Genomic DNA, 14,497 nt, shown 5'->3' with positions numbered 1-14,497 from the left:
GGGCGGCCGTCGAGCTTTTTCTTGGGCTCTATCCCTCTTGCGAGTCTGTCCTCTAGGGCCAGGGGCAGGGCCCGCCCTCAGCACGGCTCGTCTGGCCTGGTCTGGAACCCACACCCCTTCCTTCTAGGCCTACAGGGAAGCTCCAGAGGGCGTTTTATTTGGTTTGCGGGAACCCAGCGTGTCTCGGCTGTATGTTTGTGGTTCGCCAGGCGCCGACTGCCCTTCCCGCTCCTGTAGGGGAAAGGACAATTGCCTCTTTCTCCTGCCCACGAGGGACCGCAAAGGGTCTGGAAGGGACAGAAAGACAGTGAATCCTCTCCTTTGGCCGGATGTGGAAGGAGAAATATAAAATATGGAGGGCAGGAAAGGCGGGGGGGGGGGGGGTGGAGGGAGAGGGAGAGTGGATCTCATGAGATTTCCTGATCTAAAGCTACTTTGATGTCTTTTTTGGAACTCAGCCCTCCAATGCTGGTGAGGATGGCGCGGTACAGTCGCATCCTCGACTGCATTTTGAGCCAAAGCAGAAAAAGGCAGAGCACCGAGGCTTGCTGTCCACTGAGCATGCTGCCTGCGCCTTACTCACGGTGGGAGCCCTGGAACTTCTAGTGTGAAGGCAAAGCGGTAACCGCCGCACTAAGAAAAGCAACTGCTGGAGAAAATGGCACATTCTTCCCCAAACTTTTAAAGCTTTACTTCTAACGGAAACTGGAGGGGGAGGGGGAGGGAGGGAGGGAGGAGGAGGGAGAGGGAGAGGGAGAGGGAGAGGGAGAGGGGAACAACATTCAAGTCTTTCAGCAAAAAGAAACTCTTTCTGCCTATTGGCCTTGCTGTGAGGTGAACGTAAAAACCCCTACAGACACAGGCTTTCTGTGAAAACCGCTTTTACCTCTTTGTCTGTCCTAGGTTAAAATTCTCGCTCCATGACCTGTTGAACAGGAAAATTACAAAAGGCAAATAAAAGAAGTTTCAGGTATTGTAAAAATAAAAGAAAACTGTCCTTCAAAAAGAATCTAAAGCCCGATGAGGGAGAAACTGAACAATCGTGAAATCTGCATGGACGGCCTCTGGCTCCTCTACGGATTTATACTAGGCCTGGGCTTCAAACGAATTTCATACAGGCCGGGAGAGGGAGCTCTGCCTGTGTTGGATGTTCGATATTTTAAACAGCCAAATGTTTGACATAGCCTTCTTTGCTACGGTACTGGCTAAAATATACAAGCGTGATTAAAGTATTGGATTTAAATTGAGTGGAATATAATAAGCGACAGCAGCAGGAACCGGAGGGACCCTATTTGCCCAGAGGATACCAAAGAGACCGTCTTTTGGCCAGAGGACAGCAGAGAAGCGCTGAGACGAAAAGGCCTGCGCGGAAAGAGCGGGCAGATTGCGCGTATCGGAGCAGAGGGGAGGGCAGGCAGAGCCGGTCCTAAGGTTCACGGGTGAATTCGAAGCGCCGGTCATTTGTCGCGAGCCCAGAGCAGTGACCGCCGGCGCGATGAAAAAGGCCACCGAGGCAAGGATCCGTAGCCCCTCCGCTTTTGGGGAGCGGGGGGCGCATGAGGCTCAGATGCAACGAACGGGCGTGCTCCTGCAGCTTCTGGGAGCCGGGATCAGCGGGGGCGGCTCCTGCACAAGGGCGCCTCGTTCTGGAAGTGGAAACCCTGCGTGTGGTCCGGGATCCCGAAGTCAACCTGTGGGGTCCCAGGGCCCTCGCTTCAGAGGTAGGCGCGGAACTCTGAGCCAGGGCCTCTCGGGAGCCGCAGTATCCTTGCCTGAGGGATTCGCCGGTGCTTCCCGGGGCCTTTTCTTTCAAAAAGTTGGTGGCCAGAATAGTTGTGGCCCGGGGCCTTTTCTTTCAAAAAGTTCGTGGCCGGAATAGTTGTGGCAGGACCCAAGGTTTTCATGAACATATCCTTAAGATTCAACTTTCGTCATGTTTCCGTAGTGTAGTGGTTATCACGTTCGCCTCACACGCGAAAGGTCCCCGGTTCGAGACCGGGCGGGAACAATCTCGTTTTTTTCCTAACTACTTTCATGTTTGAAAAACAAAAAAAGGAGGCGAGGGGGAGTGGAGGTGCGGGCGCAGCTGCATTTTCGAGTCACAAGAAACATGGGAAAACTTCAATTACAACCTGAAAGCCTACTCAGCACTAGGAAACCGGCCTTGCTTGTCTGCTCTGAGTCAGATTGGAGACCAGGACACAGTCAGTCCAAGGAGGTCGCAGGACTAGGCTGACTTCAGCTTACTTTTGGATCCAGAAATCCCCTAACCTTCTCATCTATTGCCTAAATCTTCTCTACAGGCTGACAGGTATCATGTCTCTAAAAACCAGGAACTTCTTTCCTGTGAAGCACGCTCGGCTTTCCCCCATCTGTTGTAAGAGGTTTGGTGGATTCGATCGGAGACATAAAGAGAAACTTTCCAAACCAGACAAATGGATTGAATGTACATTTTATTACATAGGGAAGGGTAAAGGCGAAAGTCCACGAACAGATCCGAACAGGTCAGAATAAAAGGAGGAAACAACATCAGGTTGACCAAAAAGGGAAACTTCAGATCGACCAAGACAGAACAGATTCGAATAGGTCAAATAACAAGAGGGAAAAACATCAGGTCGAAAGAAAAGAGAAAAGTCAGGTCGAACGAAAAGAGAAAAGTCAGGTCGACCGAGAGAGAGACATCAGATCCGGTACTCACAACATCCACGCCCTTACACCGGGAGAGTCCCTTGAGTTAACATAGGTAGGCTGGAGTGTCCATAGACAGAGGTCCTGGGCAAGGCATCCCCCGCACAGAGAGACTCTCATCAGGTTTCAGTTTCCAGCAGTTTATATAGCATGAGCAAGTTCCAGAGTAAGCATTTGTAAAGTAAGCATTTGGTGTTCTCATGCACAAATGGTTATCAGTTGTGTACGTGCATTGAGCCCCCTGGCTATGTCCCAGCCCGGCCCAGATGGCCAGTCCCTTCCCAGCTGTGACTCCCATGGAGTCTTGTAATCTTACAAATTGCAACTATCTTTGTGGGAGAAGGGCCAGTTCCCACCACACACAAAGCCGCTTCATATTTCTTTGTGTGCTGGTGGCTGTAGGTTCATGGACCCGCCAAACATAGGTGTACTCATGTCAAGACACCATCCCAGCACACTTGTGGAACAGGCTGATTTGCGTGATGGAGCAGAAGAAAAAGAACCGAAGACTGCACTTGGGGCTCCAGCCAGACAGGTAGATGCTGTCTCATGCTCCACTAACTGAGCTGGTCTGGGCATGAAAAGGAGCTTGTACACATGTGGTTATCAGGGGAGCCCTCTGAGCCAGTTCAGAGACCAGGGAGCAGACAGACTCCACTCCTCACCCCCTGAGAGCCAAGTCTGCACCTTACTCAGAAGGAAACCAAGGTTCAGAAAGAGAGCATGTCCTTGGCTCTGCCGCACACAGTGCTGAAACTGGACTAGAACGGAACACAGACCAGTTTCCTTGTGGTCAGGCCTCAGAGCCCAAAGCGTCGCCCAGGCTGGGAGAGGTGAAGGGTGATGAGCTGCGGGATAAGGGCTGGGAACCTTGCACAGCTGCATTCAGCCCTGGGCCACTGGGAATTGCCTCCACTTCTCTCTGGGTCTCAGAAATCCAACCTTTACTTGCAGAATTTTCATCTAGAGAGGCCAAATTAGAGTCCTTGTGTGACTCCCTGGTGGTCCAATGGCTAGGAGTAGGCGCTTTCACTGCAGGAGGCCTGGGTTGACTCCTGGTCAGGGGAACTCGATTCACAGTGTCTCCTCCAGCAGTGATCTCTGCACTTCAGAGATGTGGTTTGCCGCAAGATCAAGATGAGTCCCGGCCACAGTTTCCAAGACATCGCCCAGGCTGGGGTAGGTAAAATGTGATGTTTTGACCTGATCCAAGCAGACAGAGGCATCCTGATTTGTGGTGAGTATTCAACTGTACCCCTTCCCAAAGCGGGAGGTAGTGACCAAGCTTCTATTTCCAGGATTTCTGTGGAGTTCAAGGACACTATACGGATGGGATTTTTTTGTTGCATTTCCATTCTTGCTGAATCCGTAACTCAAAAAAAGGTTTAGCTGTAGATAAATTAGTGGTCTCAGTACAGGTATAAGAAAAAAAATTCAAGTTGATAATAAGGATGAATTTTGAATAGTTTCAAACACTTTAAAGAATCCTAATAACTGATGTATAATGGCATAGAAAAGTTTTGCCATGTCATATTTCTAAAGATGACTCCTTGTATGCATCAAGCTGCTTTACTAAGTTTGGTCTAAAAGCTACTTTATGTTGTCTTCCAAATTTTCTGCAATATTGGTAGCATAGTATTCTACTTTATACAAGTCGTGGATTTATTTTCTCTTCAAAATCCTAATGATCCCAATACTGCGTAAATCTCCTATACTGGTTTTACTGATCAAATAAGCAAACATTAATTCCAGTAAATATTTAAGTTATAAAATTTAAAATTATGTGTTGATGTAAACGAAGTATACCGTATAACGTCTTTTAAATGGAGATTAAGTCTTATAATTCTAGAAATTATGGTGACTCAATTATTCCACTTACAATTTTTGGGTAAACATTTTTAGGTATCATCTAATATATGATTCCAACATGCATTTCTCTATTATGTGTCAGATAAAGTAGTATTTTAAGATGAATTATTATCTTTAAGTTCTTGGTATTAAATTGAGTTAATTAATGTATAATCTTTGCCTGGGGATTTTCCAATTAAGATAGAATAACACAACACTTTTTTATTATAATGCTACTCTATAATGCTATATTTTATAGGTTATAGAGTGGCGGTATGTTATCAGGTTAGGAGGAAGTGTGGGTATCTTTAGGGGATGTTGGTGAGTGTGGCTATCACTGTCACTTTAAGAAGTATAAACACCTGCAATGTCTGCTCCAGGAAGTAAAGAGTTATCACTGGACACCTGCTATTTTCTTGAAGTGCTTGTTTATTTCAAAGGAAAAGAAATCCTAGTTCTTGGTTACCTGACTTCTAGATCTGAAGTCATCCATTTTCCCACTCTTCATTATGCTTCTCTTGTCTTGCTCACTGCTAGTGACCCTAGGCCTGAGTGGGTGGATGTGCCTGGGAAGGATGGAGCATGAACCAGTTATGTTCCCAGCACACTGCTCCTTTTTGATGCTTCTAGATATAGGCACCTCGGGGCAGGGACCTTGGGTTTACCCATGATGCAGCATCTCTCCCAGAACAGGGCCTACCACCTAGTAAGTGCCTAATGATTCTCGGTGACTGAAGGTGTGCTGGAAAGCTGAAGAGGAAGAGAAGAAAGTGGACAAGATCGGGGGTAGCCTAGAGTATGAGGGATGGAGAGATGCAGACGGACTCAGATGCGTAGGTGGGGAAAGAGAGAGAGAGAGAGTCCAAGAACCAGATTTAGTGGGTAAAAGCCAAAGAGTTCTTATTTTGCTCCTGAGATTCAACAGAAGAACCAAGGGAAAGTGAGCCAATAACGAAGGATCCAGGGCTGCACAAGATGCATTGTCAGGTACGGGATGCTGTTAGTTCCAATGATTTTTCTCAAATGGGATAATTTTTGTAGAAATACCCAAACACTGTCAAGGAATCACATAGAGACAGTTATTGGCATGGATAATGCACCCTAGCATAGGAGGGAGACCAGTCATTAGATTGTGTGCATCCATCTAAGGCAAAAATGCAATTCATAAAGGAAAGGGAAGAGGAACAAATGTCTGGGACTGGTAGTTTTTTCCCCTCCAACTGATAAGCTGCTCGGCAGGAAGCAATCTTGGGTCATTCTGGCCAGTCTTCTTTGGATCTGATTAAGTATGTCACAGTCAAAAATAATTACAATTATTAGAAGACTTTCTAAACATCTTGGAAGTTGAGCTGCTCAACATATGCAATAGGGTATCTCTGGGTAATATCGACATTGTCCTACTGTTGTACCTTCCACTTCAATGAGTCAGGAGGGCACCACTCCTTTTGTTAGAGTATTAGATGTATAGAAAGTTTGTTGTGCTGGCAAGAGTATGAAGAAAAAGGCTCTTTCATCGAGTTGAAAAAATACATTAGAATATAAATTGGCACACCTATTGAAGGCAAATGAAGAACATGTAAAGAGATGCCTTCAGCTTCTGGCAAAGGTGGAGTGACAGAAATCAGATTTACTCTTCTGCCTGAAATCTCACCCTCCCCTTCTCCCATGCACCCAAAGAAAAGAAAAAGACAAAATACTTGAAATACCAGTTTTCTAGACACTGGAAATCAGGCAACAAAGACAGCAACCCCTGCGAGATGAGGAACAAACAAGATGAACCCTATCATTGGCCCAGCTTACTCCTTTCAGAGAGATTCCAGGCTGGGCAGGAAGAGGGGAATCTGAGGCCAGCTCTTTGGATTGTGGGCATGAAGCTGAGTATCCATGGAAAGCAAGGCAGCTGGAGTTCATAGGACAAATATCCAGTGTTGAGAGAGATGGACAGAGAGAGAATCCAGGCACAAGGAAAGGATTTCCCTCAAGTATTCAGCAGATACTGATCAGGGCATGCTTATGAAGAAATTGCCTGTGGCTACGGGAAGAAACTTCTGAAAAGATCACAGAATGGTGCCTGGTGCTCGCACAGGGCAGGAAATCATACTTGCTCCCACCAGCCAGACTAGACTAATAATTCATCGGCCATTGGGAAGAACATTCATGAAGGTCTTGTTTCAGTAATAGGAATATCAGCACTAGATGGACCTACCTAAAAAACATCATAGAAACAACATCCAAAGTGATCACCAACTGTTTACAAGTCACTTAACTATACCCCAGAACAAAACTCAAGAAGATTTATAGGAATACCAAGACAGCAAGTACCCGAGAAGGTAAACTTTCACAATGTCTGGCATCCAATCAAAGAATGCCAGGCATGCAGAGGCAGGAAAACATGATCCTTAATGAGAAGAATAATCAATCAAGACTGAACCAGAACTAACACGATGTTAAAATTAGCAGTGATGACTATAAGACAGTTATTATGACTATATTACATATGTTCAAAGAGTTATGTAGATACATTGAGTGTATACAAATGGCCAGAATCAAACTTTAGAGATGAAAACTAGAACGTCCGAGATAATAAATTCCCCAGATGGAATTAGCAGCAGATTAGACATCACAGAAAAATAGATTAGGGAACAAAAAGCCATAAACAATTGAAAATATCCAAAACGAGACTCACAGTCAAGAAAAAATTTTTTTAATGAACATAGCATCATGAATGGTAGGGCAACTCTAAAAGGCCTAATATACAAGTGATTGGAGTCCCTGAAAAGACTGGGGAAAAATTTTCTGAAGAAAACATTTTTGAAGACACGATGACAGAAAATTTTCTAATCATAATGAAAATTATAAAACCACTGATCCAAGGAGACAAATGAACCCCAAGTACCAGAAATATGAAGAAAACTACATCTAGTCACATCATATATAAATCGCTCAAATCCATTGAAAAGGAAAAAATCTCCAAAGCAGCCACAGGAAATTGACACTGTACATACAGAAAACAAAAATAAAGATCATATCAGATTTCTCATCAGAAGCAGTGCGTGTGAGAAGACGGTGGAGCAATATCTTTAAATGACTGAAGGGGAAAAAGTCAAATGTGGAATTTTATGCCTCCTTCCCCCAAAAAATCTTTCAAAAATGAAAGTGAATAGTGACATTTACAGACATACAAATGCTGAAAGACTTCATCACCAGCAGATCCACACTACAAGAAATGTTAAAGGAGTCCTCCAGAAAGGACACCGATACCAGAAGGAAATCTGGATGTACACAAGGGATGAAAGACAAGGGAAATGGTATCTGCATGGGAAAACATATAAGATTTATTTCTTAGTATTTAAATCTTTTTAAATACATGGAAGAGATTAAGCAAAAATAATAACAAATGGATTGTGGGGTTTATAACGTTTGAAAAGTAAGATGCTGGACACCAGTATCATAAAGGCAGGCAGGGGAGAAATGTGAAGAGGTATGACATCTCTTGCAGGCAGACCATGGTAAGTTAAAGATGTATGTTATAAATCCTAAAGCAGTCGCTGAAATAACAAAATAAAGAGTTATAGCTATTAAGCCAACAAAGGAGAGAAAATGGGATCATGTACAAAACCAGGTAAACACTATGATAGAGTAATTGCTCTTCCAGGACTCTACCCTATAGATATGTGTACAAGAATGATGACTGCAGTATTATTTGTAATAATAAGCACGCAGAACGAAATTAATTTGAAAAGTATATGGAAAAGGTAAAATAAATACCAGTACAAACAACGGAAGAAACTTCTTTACTAAAAGGAATCAGAGGGTAACGATGATGACTCTACTCTTTTGGGGATTCCCGAATTCCCAGTGACCTGTTTTCCTCTGGAGCTCTTCTGTGAGAATCCATGAGGATCTTGGCTTAGGTCTTCACGTTGTGCACAACACACAGAAGACAGGAGAGTAATGGAGGAGACCCAAAGCAAACATTTTCACAATCTGAAAAAAAAAGAAGAAAAGAAAATGCAAGACTCATCCCCAGGTAGGCTCGAACCACCAACCTTTCGGTTAACAGCCCAACGTGCTAACCGATTGCACCACAAAGAAACGTGAAGACAACTGCTGTCACTCCAGCAGAGAGCAAGCACTCATCCAACTTAGGCTGAGCCACTCGCCTTTTGCAGGACAGCTGAGCTGGCTAAAGCCTCTGAAAACCATAGAGGTGAGGGCGACACAGTGTGTTCGTCCGGTTTGAAACCTGTGCTTTGGGTGATTCCGAAGGCAAACGGCAGCCCAACGGCCTCACCCCGCCTTACTCCACACCCTCCTCAGATGCCCGCGCCACGGAGACGCCCGGGGCCGCGACCCTCCGGGGCCTGAGCCGAGTGGGACCCAAGGGAAGCTGAACATCGGGTGGGCTCCTGTGATGGCTCTTCCAGACCTTTGTTCCGCCCTCACCCGACCGTCCGCCCTGCTTGCGCTCCCTCATTCCACTCGGTTGCGGTGGGTGGAGTAGGTGGGGCCGGTGTGGCTGCAGCGGGAAAGAGGTCAGGTCAAAAGAGGAAATGTGAAAAGGAGAGAAAGAAAGCAGAGGCATGAATGACACGAGACCTCCCAGGAAGAGGCACAGGCCCGAATCCTGAGAGATGAAAATTGTTTTATTAAGTAGCAGAATGGGGAGGGAGAAACGGAGAAGAGCACGAGAGACAAAAGCATGAGTATCTGTAGGTGTCCAAAAATAAAACAGCAAAAATAGTGTGAATATTTTTACGTCAAAAAAAAAAATTATAGGACGTACAGTGGCTGCCAGCAGGTCCGTGGCGCATCGTGACTCTGTGTGGTTAGCACTGTGTTGTGGCTGCAGCAATCTTGGTTCAAATCCAAGTTACAGTAGGGCAATGTCCCCGACGGTGTTTCCGTTTGCTTTTAATCCCAGCACCAGCTACGCACGCTCCTTTAGCAGCAGTCAGAGAGCAGAGTTTACCAGTGGCCGCACAGTGAGATGCTGTTAAAGGAGGAGTAAATCCCACAATGCACAAACCTATGCGCGGCCAGGCAAAGCGAAACTTTGGATGTTTCCTTGTCTCACTATTGAGCAGAAAATATATCCAAAGATGAAACACTGTCTCTCAAGGAGCCGTGTCGGGAGCTTCTATTAATGAAATAGTGTGGTCATGGCCAGTTTTCTGGTAAAGATATTTCAAATATCAGTGGGGGGTTTTTTTACACTAATGGAGAATGAGTTTTTAATGAGTTTACAATAAAGTGAAAACTAGTTATGTCTACACCGGCTTGTGTCCATCCGCCATCCACTAATTTTTATGGGAACAGTCAATTATTGAAATACAGTCCACATAGAATAAAAAGCACAAATCTTTATCGCACACTTTGTTGAATTTTGGCAAATGTAATCATCACCCAGATCAAGTTACAGAAAATTCCCATCACCCCAGAAATGTCCGTTGAGCTTCTTTCCAAGCAATTCCTACCCTATCTCCCTTAATTACTATTCTGAGCTCTGTTGCCATAGATTACTATTGTCTGTTCTTGAAATGTAAATGAATGAATTTTGTATCTGTTTTTTTTCATGCAGCATTATGTTCATTAAATATATCCATATTGTTATGTATATCTCTTCTTAATTTTGGTATTATTGGAGTAATTTGGGTGTTAATTGGTGTTATTGACGAATACTCTTGGTGTTTTGATGAATACTCTGAAGCAATCTTTTTCTGCACTTGTGCATTCATAGAAGTACTGTAATTGCTTCATCATGGAGTAGGTACAAGTTTAACTTTATTAAAAATTGCCAAACAGTCCTCTAGAATGGTTTCAAACCAACAACCACAGGTGCGATTACTCCACACTCTTGTCAGCATTTCGTGTACTTTCTTTTAAATATAAATATGATATAAATATCATGTGATGGTATCTCCTTATAGTATTAATTTGTATTTCCCTAATGGGTAAAAAATGTCAAGAATTTTTTTTTTGTAACTTTTGGTCATTAAGATAACTTCCTTTGTGATCCAGGAAGACCCCAGGTTAGGCTTCCCAGGAGAAGGAAACGGAGTCGGTCACGGAGTCGGTCACCGCGGGTAGGTGGATCCTCTGAGGCTCCTCCGGAGACAATGATCCGACTTCGGCGTTTTCGAAGCAGCAGACCGGAGCAGCATTGTATCACAGGCGCAGATCCAACGACTGGCACGGCATTGGCGCACACGCCAGGGGCCCTAGGCTTTTGCCATATCCATGCACTTAGTTGAGGGAGAGTTGAGTACATACTTTAAATATTCTCTTTCAATCGATTCACATTCTTTTCCCTCAGTAGTATGACTTTTTAATTCATCTCACTATCACAAGTGGAAAACTGTTATCAGTGCCATAAGCAGAAGGTAGGTATAAAAATCAACACCAGAATATCAAAGCAATGGTGTTCCAGGCAACTGCCACAACTTCTCCAACTGCTGTTTTTTTTGAACCCCCGTGGACTCTATCAGGTACATTTTCCCTTTTCCCTTCTACACTCGCTCCGAAGATCTGTTGGGGTAAATGTTGCGTCCACTGTAAGGCGAGACAAGAGCCAGAGCCTGGGAAGATGATGTGGACCGAGCTACGGAGGCAGCAGGTGGAGTGTGGAGTATGGAGATGACACAGCGCAGCGGCTGCTGGTCCGTGGGTCTGGAGCCGCTGCTGAAAGGCGGTCAGTCTGGTGGGCCCGCCCGTGGGTTCTCCTCGGGGGTGGTGGTGAGGGGCGGTCGTTTGAATTTCTTCAAAAGGAGAAGGTTTAGAAGAATGGCGAGGGGCGGGTGGAGTGGAGGGTGGTGACCCTGAGTGAACGGTGGAGGGATGGGAGGCTGCATTGTGCCTGCGGGGAGGTGTTCACACTTACCGGACAGCGGAGATACCGTCATCACAAAAGTGGTTTTCCCATGAGCGAGGCTCGACTATTGCACTCGGGCCATGCTGACCCCTGCGGTTTCCCCACGTGTGGGAAATTTGATTGTGGGATTTCTCCTAGTGGGAGACTGCGTTCGCCTTCTCCCCTGATATTCCTCGTTTCGTGACAGGCATCTCTTCGTGGTACCTCACTGCTCTCTGCCAACCCAGGCCCAGAACACGAAGTACCCCACATTCAGCGCTCCACTGCTTGGGAGATCGCATCTGCACTCCCATCTTCCTGGCTCTTTTGTTTTGTGACCAAAGCATATGGAAAAGCCCTGCTTTTTGCGCAACACCTCCTTCCTCTCCAAAAGCTACCAAAGGTGCGGTCTACTCCAGCCTGCAGCCCGCCATGGGTGTGTTAGTGCGCGGGGACCCAGCCCAGTGTGTGGCCACGGCAGCCCCTGCACGCTGGCGGGCAGGCGCCCCAGGAGAAAGACCACACGTCGGCTGTGGCGAGAGGGCGTTCTAGAGGTTGCCCGAAGGCCTTTCGCTCCACAGTCCCTTTGGGGCCAGGTAGGAAGGGGGCACCCCTTCCAGGAACAAAGAAGCTCCTGGGTCCAGCGCGCCATCTCTGCCTAGGCCAGCCAGCTGCTTCTCGCCTCTCACCCTTCCCCCTCCTCCTCCACCCCAGCTGTGTTCCTGGAGACGGTAAACCTTCCCCACTCCCGCCCCCAACCCTTGGAAATGACCGAGACGCCTCTCCAGTGTTTGGGGAAGAAGTTGGATCCACACTCTCGAACAACAGGAGGAGAGAAAACCTGAGGCAGCAGGAGGTTCCCTAGCTAGTTCTCTTGCCTCAGCCCATTGAGGGGCCAGGCTCAGGGGCCTAAAACCTTGCTCCTCCTTGTGGGCCCTGTGATGCGCGAGGCCCATGGAGCTGGCCAAGTTGGTGTCTCTCTCCCTGCTCCTCAGGGAAAAGCAGGTATATCCTGTGGGGTCCACTCTTACCCAGAAGAGACACCGGCAAATACTCCAGCAGAAGCCCAGACTCTGCGCACTGCACCACTTCGGAGCGGCGCTTCCGTCGGCCCATCCTTCCCCGGGAGGACCTTGGAGAGAGCAGAAATGATGGAAGAGAATGCAGTCTTTAGTGGCAGTAAAAATTCCACTTTTCTCTGAGTTGCCTCAGTGTCCCCCTCCTCTCCCTCATTCTAGCACCTCTAGGATAGGCCAGTGGTCTTGCTTTCTTTGCAGATTTTCTGTCTATGGCTTTCCTTCCTTCAGTGGACATTTTTTCACATATCCACAAATTACTAGTAGAACAGTATTCACATAAGCCTTTTTCCCAATGCTGTAGTTTGAAATTACCCAAATGTCCACCATTTGTTGTGTAGTTTACCTTGGTGTAAAACTTAACATTTACACCAAAATTAGGGTGTGACAAACGCAATAACATACATATATATCAAAAATATAGTGTTGCTTGCATCGTTCACTATAGCCAAGACGTGGAAGCAACCCAAGTGTCCCTTGACTGATGATTGGATAAAGAACTTGTGGTATATATATACAATGGAATACTACTCAGCTGTAAAAAAAAGACAAAATTGTCCCATTTGCAACAACATGGATGGACACGGAAGGTATTATGTTAAGTGAAATAAGCCAGACACAGACAGACAAACACTGTATGACCTCTCTCATATATGGAATATAAACTAACACACAGACAGAGAGAATAGTTTGCTGGTTACCAGGGGGAAGGGAGTTGGGGGGTGGGCACAAGGGGTGAAGGGGCACATTTATATGGTGACTGACAAATAATAATGTACCACTGGAATCTCACAATGTTACAAACTATTATGACATCAATAAAAAAATAACATCTTCCATGTTGGTTAGTAAAAGCATGTTAAAAAATTTAAAAAATGTATATAATGTTGCTTGATAATAGCCAGACAGAAAACATGTATATTCATTCATGTGAATCTGAAGAACCAACAAGCCTAATCTGTGGGGTAGACAAATAAAAAAAATGAAAGATCAGGGGATGAAGGCATTACCTGTAAAGTGTATCAAAGGGCCATGCTTAGATGGTAGAAAATTTCTATGTCGTGATCCTGGTGACGCTTGCACATTTCAATAGTCAAATAGCTGTCCATTAATAATTTGTGCATTTTTTTCTGTCAATACACGCTAATAGTTCCCTTATAGGATAAAAATTGGCCGTTTGTTTTCCGAGACTCCAATGATGTAGACCATGAACAGTTTGGAGAATATTGTAAACTCTTTAAAAATCTGTTCTTTTTTTGTGTAAAAAAAGCCTCGCTGACGTTTGAAATGTCAGTAAAAAAATCTCTAGTGACTAGACCATTCCCTTAGTGGAAGCTACACACAAGTCTCATTGAGAGCTCCCACCTCATCTTTCAATATCGTCTGTTAAATGGTGTGATGTGGAGCACGTCCAGGCTTTTCCCCTGTGACTGCGCTACAGCTTAGTGCACTGTTATTTTTTCTTCCCTTCTCATGACCTTATTACACTTGGTGGCCAGCGAAAAGAGCTGCTCTGTGGCCCCAGGTGAGAGGCGCAGCCTGTAGGGTTTTAGACACAAAGCAAAAGGGAAACACTGCCGTGACTCGGATTCGAACCGAGGTTGCTGCGGCCACAACGCAGAGTACTAACCACTATACGATCACGGCGCGCCACAGTCCGAGTGGCAGTCTATTCTTGCTCTAAGAATTTTGACGTATAATCATTCCATTTACTGCGCTGCTTTGTTCTTGAACAACTGCAGGTACTCATGCTTCTCCCTCGTGTTGTCTCTCGGTTTTCCCCTCCCCATTCTGATGCACTTCTCATCTCCCTTGAATCCGGCCCGCGCCTCTGCACAGGCCTCCTGGAAAGTCTCATTGTCCTCAGTCCACGCCTCCCTGGCTTCTTTCCCGCCTCTCCGCGTTTGCCCCTTTCGACCCCCCCCCCCAAATCCTCTCTCACCGACCGCAGCAGAATGGAGTGAGGGGCTAGCGCCAGCGGCGCAGAGGGTCTGGTGAAGGCAGAGCAAACTCGAGGAGCCGTCGCCGGGGCCCA

The 14,497-nt window shown here is 45.9% G+C and overlaps 3 non-coding genes across 3 annotated transcripts; 2 read left to right on the top strand and 1 right to left on the bottom strand.

Moving 5' to 3' along the window:
• Positions 1 to 1,935: 1,935 nt before the first annotated feature.
• Positions 1,936 to 2,008, top strand: TRNAV-CAC (transfer RNA valine (anticodon CAC)). The gene has a single exon. It is a non-coding gene; the product is annotated as a tRNA-Val (tRNA).
• A 9,400-nt stretch (positions 2,009 to 11,408) lies between these two features.
• On the top strand, positions 11,409 to 11,571 carry LOC131405044 (U1 spliceosomal RNA). Its single transcript, XR_009219909.1, has one exon. It is a non-coding gene; the product is annotated as a U1 spliceosomal RNA (small nuclear RNA).
• A 2,466-nt stretch (positions 11,572 to 14,037) lies between these two features.
• TRNAH-GUG (transfer RNA histidin (anticodon GUG)) lies at positions 14,038 to 14,109 on the bottom strand. Its single transcript has one exon. It is a non-coding gene; the product is annotated as a tRNA-His (tRNA).
• Between the last annotated feature and the right edge of the window lie 388 nt (positions 14,110 to 14,497).

The sequence above is a fragment of the Diceros bicornis genome, chromosome 4 (assembly GCF_020826845.1).
Source record: "Diceros bicornis minor isolate mBicDic1 chromosome 4, mDicBic1.mat.cur, whole genome shotgun sequence".
Classification (NCBI taxonomy): domain Eukaryota; kingdom Metazoa; phylum Chordata; class Mammalia; order Perissodactyla; family Rhinocerotidae; genus Diceros; species Diceros bicornis.
The sequence above is the reverse complement of the archived record's forward strand: the minus strand, read 5'-3'. Positions and strand labels throughout refer to the sequence as shown.